The 6,132-nt window shown below is 46.8% G+C and overlaps 1 pseudogene across 1 annotated transcript; it reads right to left on the minus strand.

Moving 5' to 3' along the window:
* Positions 1-257: 257 nt before the first annotated feature.
* LOC147457072 (uncharacterized) lies at positions 258-5,642 on the minus strand (annotated as a pseudogene). Its single transcript, XR_015188073.1, has 2 exons — positions 3,706-5,642; positions 258-3,577 (listed from the first exon to the last, which is right to left on the minus strand). The product of XR_015188073.1 is annotated as an uncharacterized LOC147457072 (transcript).
* Positions 5,643-6,132: the final 490 nt, after the last annotated feature.

A 6,132-nucleotide genomic window follows, 5' to 3' on the forward strand; every position in this document is an offset into this window, starting at 1 on the left:
CTAAATATAATGTGGAAGTCATGCAAAAGTGCCATACAAAAGTATGGTGGAGAGTTGGTATTGTGGTCTCTCCAAAAATTATAAGAAACGAAAGCCGTGTCCTGCCCTGTAGCATTTATGTGTTGCGCCAAGCAAATGTATAGACATAGGAAATTGGATACAGATAACGAATGTTGCAATGTTGTCAAGCTGGAGTCTTACTTGTGCAGTCAAAACGTCCACTCTTGTAAATATATATTCTCTCTGTCAGACACAAAACATGACTCAAGACAAATTCAAAAGATAAAGGATATTGATTAACCTTAAAGAGAAGTAGAGATAACTTTATATTGTACATCATACACGATGTAGGGTTTTCTACACGAGAGAAAGTTACGCCATAGCTCGCTCTTGACTTCTCGAGAAGGGTGTTTATGAAGACTCTGCAAGTAAAATGTTGCGAGTAAAAAGCACATGATTTTCTTGTTGTGGGTAATGCATGCAAAAAGTAATTAGCACAAGAGAATTTGGACTGTCAAGGGCAACGGCTAAGATGATGCCAAGTGGCCTTATGTACTCCCGAGAAAGCTCAGGAGCAGGGATTTCATTAACATAATCACGATTGGGTGATTATATCAATAACTCTAGTATTTACACCAAAAGATAACGTGATCACGTTAATTGTTAACGTGACTTTGATTTTGACCTGCAAAAACCGATAGAGCCGGTTAACCCTCCGGGGTTTCTATTTTTCTCTGCGGGTCCCGCCAAGATTTTTCATTTTCCCGACGGGCCCGCCGAGTATATGGAGCCCATGCATGTAGCACTATTCCTTGCGTGAACATGGATCAGACAATCCGCATCTAGTTTCTTTGACTCACGACAGCTTGCATACAAAAGTAGCACAGTCCGCTGATCTTTCCTCATAGCATGTGGCCTTTAAACTGGCTCATGAGCTCCCCCGATACCTTCAATGACAGACTTCCTCTGCAGCTTTCAATCAAGGCAGCTCTCGGCACTCCTTGGTTTGATGGCTGCAACCCTCGATTGATGGTGCTATCAGCCTTCGAGCTTTTTGCAACAATGTCTTTGGAGCTCTGTAAAACCTGACAATTGCCACCCTTTTGTATTCCTCTACTCATAGTAACCTTCCCAGCTTGCAGCCCACCGCCTCCTCTTCATTTACTTGGCGACACCTTTCCTTGCACTAGCCTACACCTGGTGTACCTTAGCCTCCTCCCATCACCTCGTTGCCTCTCCTCAGCTTCACTGATGATCCTCTCTTTTGTTAGCGATCTAGATTCTAGACCTTCCACATAGCAACGTCTATTTTCTACTACTCTTGGCTCTCAACACGCTTTGCAGATAGTGCCCATCAGCTCTTGCATACCCTGTGGCGGCCTGCTGACAGAGCTTGGCCTCGTATGCAGCTGATGCCTTGCTTCAACGTGCCCCTATAGGTGTGGCTCCTCTACTTGCGCTTTTGAGCAGCCTCCGGATCAGCTTCTCCTCCTTTCCTTGCATGGCCCATGAGCCCCTTAGTCAACGACCTGTCCTTTCCTCACCTCCAATGGCGCTCCTGGCAGCCCTCCCTTTTTGCATGCAGATTGTGTCTACTCTATCCACAACTGGCCTGCCTTTCCATGCGAACTGCCAACCAACTTTAGAAACCACCCCCTTCCTTCATGCGCCCTTGCGACCATCTGCCTAGCAACCCCCCTTCCTAAGCCCTGGCGGCCTCTCTTGCTCATCCACTTGTCTCCTTAGCACTGCAGTGGCACCACTACCTTCCATCCAGAGCAGAGCAGGTCGACATTGTTTTTTCCTTCTCTTTACCTTAAAATAATTATTCCTTGGTAGCCTGTCCCACGTTCAGAATCAGCCTCGATTTCTGAGGTCAAGAAAAATTATCATTTGCTCCTCGTCATCACCGCTTCAAGCTATGTTCAGCACGAAGCCTTATAAACAGAATATATCTCGCATCGATGACCTTATGGCTCCAGCTCGATATAACACTTTCCGCTCAATATGTCCCAAACAAAAACCATCCCACCGGGAATGGCAAGACTACCATGACCGTTAACAAATTGGAGCCACGATAACTCCCGATTGGAGAGCTGCTAGCCCTTGATCTTCAAGCATTCAAAGAGCTTTGAGCTTGCCGGAATGGAGTCGCCATTTTGTACACACTACGGCACGATTTTATAGAGATTTCCACCAATCTTCTCAATACCTTTGAGCCTTTCGACCAACAGTGTGGAAAGCCATTCGTGCCCTGCCGTATGCCATATCTGACACACATCCCGGCAAGTAGTGTGTCCTGCCAACATCTCGCTCCAAAACACATATCATAAACCTCACGACACCTGTTTCCAGCATCGCTTGCCTCGTTCCCAAGCTCGTGATATCAACATTTGCTCCTGTCACCTGTAATAGCAAGAAACACTTGCACTTTCGACTAGAGAGCGCTCATCGGGGTATACCTGTCTCTTGACTGCATCAAATACTTGTCCAATGTCCCTGTAATTTGCCTGCAAACTACCATGCCTGGATTTCTTGCATTACCATAGGCCGACCATCCCTAGCTGTACCATCATTGCCCAACCCCTCGTTGAGCATTTATGCTCAATCGTAGCATTATTTAGATAATATAGCATTGCATAAGAAAAAACTGATGAATACTATGTATAAGAGCTAGATACACAACAGTAGATAGATAGAGAGAGATTCACTGTCTGTCATAGCACTCGCCTGGGTCAAATGGAAAAGTTGCAGGCTTCCCCAAGAATAGTGTAAACGCCACCTATATTAAAGATATGGCATTGCTCATCATCATCCATCTGTAAAGCATATGCACACCACCCCTGCTTTGAACCTAAATTTGGAAGCCCACCATTCCTGTAAAGCTTGATAACACCATCCTTCAAAAAACTGCATGCATGAACCATTTTCCCACCCAAAACAAGCCTGTACACCTTGCACAGCTTCCGCATCCTGTGTTCCCCAGCTATTGCTTAGAGACTCCTCCATAGCATCATTGTCTTCAAGAAAAAAAACCTGCAACAATTGGCATAGCGACGCTTGCATAGCCACTTCATCTGTAGGTGCTTCAAACAACACTAGAGCAAGCACACAACCTCGCATATCCCATATCCTCGCCATTACTTTAGCAATCAAAATCTACGTCTCGTCGTCAACATCGACTACCGGCTCATCGAATTCTCAATCATCTTCATCAAGTCATTCTTCTTCAGTCAACATGGCCTGACCATCATAAGGCCTGACCATCACAAGGCTTGACCATCACAAGGCACGAGAGAGGCCCAACCCCCTGGTCTTCGCAAACTGGCTCTTCACCTGCAACCTGCTGTTCTTCGACCACCCGCTCTTCTTGCACATGGGCTACTACCATATCATCATACACATAAGAGGGCAGCTTTACCTTTACCAGCTCAAGCTCATCAGACTCCGTCTCCTCGCCATAGGATGTGGAATCATCCATTCTATCCTCTTCTCTTGTCTCCCAGCTACTCGAGCTTGTATCTTCATCATCATTGGCACCATATACCGACTCCGTATCTGCATCTTCATTCGCTCGCTGCTCCACAAAAGAGCATCACCACAGCTTTGGTCACTTTCTTCATCAGCTTCTGAACCCTCGATATCTGTAACCTGATTGCATTCTGCTATCTTTTCATGCAAATTTTCCACAAGCACAGGCTTTACCTCTTCAATGCATCGGAGCCTCCACATCTGTAATCGCTTCCGCACCTTGGTTCACCGCAACATGAAGCTTCTCCTCGTTGACCAGCCGTCTACCCTCGACACATGCACATCACGAACTAGAAATATCCAAGGAACATAGCCAACAGTAGACCTTACCTCAACAGGCTCTGCACTTCGAACAATTGGAGCAGAGCCACCGTTGCTCGTACCAAAGAGCACTTTGCTACCTCCGCAACAGGCATATAATCTATTGGCTTCAACACGCCCAGCTCCAACTTCTGCTTCACCTTTATGCTCTTTATCTTTGACAAGATAGACCATGTACTCATATGTATCTGCACCGTCTTCAACCTTTTCTCGAATCCTCGGGTGTAAGCACGCCATGAACCTCTCGATCTTGAAAACATCTCCACTTTGCAGTTGGGTAGCAGCAGCTAGTTGCTTCCAAATATCTTCAAACTTCGTAAGAAACACACTGAAGTCTTCAGACACATCTTGCTTTAATACCTTCAATTGAGCATCCACTTCTGTAGGTGCCAGCCTTCGCTTGAAATCCTCAACAAACCGAGCTCGAATCACCTTCCATGACTGCCGATCAGGAACTTCCAACCCCTCAAACCAAGCTTTGGCTTTCCCTCGCATCCCCAGTGGCACAACCTTTGCCTTGGCTTCATCGGTCATCATCCGCATCGACAACATCCAGAGCTCTACATTGAGATCCAATCTTCAGTATCCTGTTCACCTGAGAACACCAACTCAAAATCTGGCACCATATTACTACACCACGCCATCACTTGAGCAATCATTATATCCTCAGTGGGGGCACCACTGATGGGAAGGGGGAAATGGGAAAACACCCAGCATATAATATACCTGCCTCTCTATAGCCCACGGATCAACCCGCACATATGACAAGCTTGATTGTTGGCTAGTAGATACCGTCTTATACACTTAATGCTTGCACGCATACCATTCACGCAAAATGATACAATAGTGAAAAGAGATCGAAACTATTTAAGGCAACAATGTAAACAATCGGATTATTGCTTTTTTCTTTTCCATGCATGTATATAAGCACTATTCCCTGCGTGTACATGGATAAGACAATCTGCATCTAGTTTCTTTGACTCACGACAGCTTGCATACAAAAGTAGCACAGTCCGCTGATCTTTCCTCATAGCATGTGGCCTTTAAACTGTCTCACGAGCTCCCCCGATACCTTCAATGATGGACTTCCTCTGCAGCTTTCAATCAAGGCAGCTCTCGGCACTCCTTGGTTTGATGGCTGCAGCCCTCGATTGATGGTGCTATCAGCCTTCCAAATTTTTGTGCCTTCCAAATTTTTGCGACAATGCCTTTGGAGCTCTATAAAACCAGACAATTGTCGGCCTTTTGTATTCCTCTACTCATAGTAACCTTCCCTTGCAGTCGGTTACTCCCTCTCATATAGCGCCTTGCAGTCGGTTGCTCCCTCTCATGCGCTATATGCAGCCCACCGCCTCCTCTTCATTTACTTGGCGATACCTTTCCTTGCACTAGCCTACGCCTGGCGTACCTTAGCCTCCTCCCATCACCTCGTTGCCTCTCCTGAGCTTCACTGATGATCCTCTCTTTTGTTAGCGATCTAGATTCTAGACCTTCTACATAGCAACGTCTATTTTCTATTACCGGCGACCTGCTGACAGAGCACGGCCTCGTCTGCAACTGACGACTTGCTTCAACGTGCCCCTGTAGGTGTCGCTCCTCTCCTTGCGCTTTTGAGCAGCCCCCGGATCAGCTTCTCCTCCTTTCCTTGCATGGCCCGTGAGCCCCACAGTCGAGGACCTATCCTTTCTTCACCTCCAGCGGCGCTCCTGGCAGCCCTCCCTTTTTGCATGCAGATTGTGTCTACTCTAGTCACAACTGGCCCGCCTTTCCATGCAAACTACCAACCAACTTTAGAAACCACCCCCTTCCTTCATGCGCCATTGCGACCATCTGCCTGGCAACCCCCCTTCCTAATTAGCCCTGGTGGCCTCTCTTGCTCATCCACTTTTCTCCTTAGCACTGCAGTGGCACCGCCACCTTCCATCCAGAGCAGGTCGACATTGTTTTTCTCTACTTTTTACCTTTAAGAAATTCCTCCTTGGCAGCCTGTCCCACGTTCAGAATGAGCCTCGATTTTCGAGGTCAAGAAAAATTATCATTTGCTCCTCGTCATCCCCGCTTCAAGCTATGCTCAGCACGAAGCCTTATAAACAGAATATGTCTTGCATCGATGACCTTATGGCCGCAGCTGGATATAACGCTTTCCGCTCAATGTGTCCCAAACGAAAACCATCCCACCGGGAATGGCATGACTACCATGACCGTTGACAAATTGGAGCCACCATAACTCCTAATTGGAGAGCTGCTAGCCCTTGATCTTCAAGCATTCAAAGAGCTTTC

Source organism: Adiantum capillus-veneris, chromosome 5 (genome assembly GCF_014529385.1).
Source record: "Adiantum capillus-veneris isolate H3 chromosome 5, ASM1452938v2, whole genome shotgun sequence".
Lineage (NCBI taxonomy): Eukaryota > Viridiplantae > Streptophyta > Polypodiopsida > Polypodiales > Pteridaceae > Adiantum > Adiantum capillus-veneris.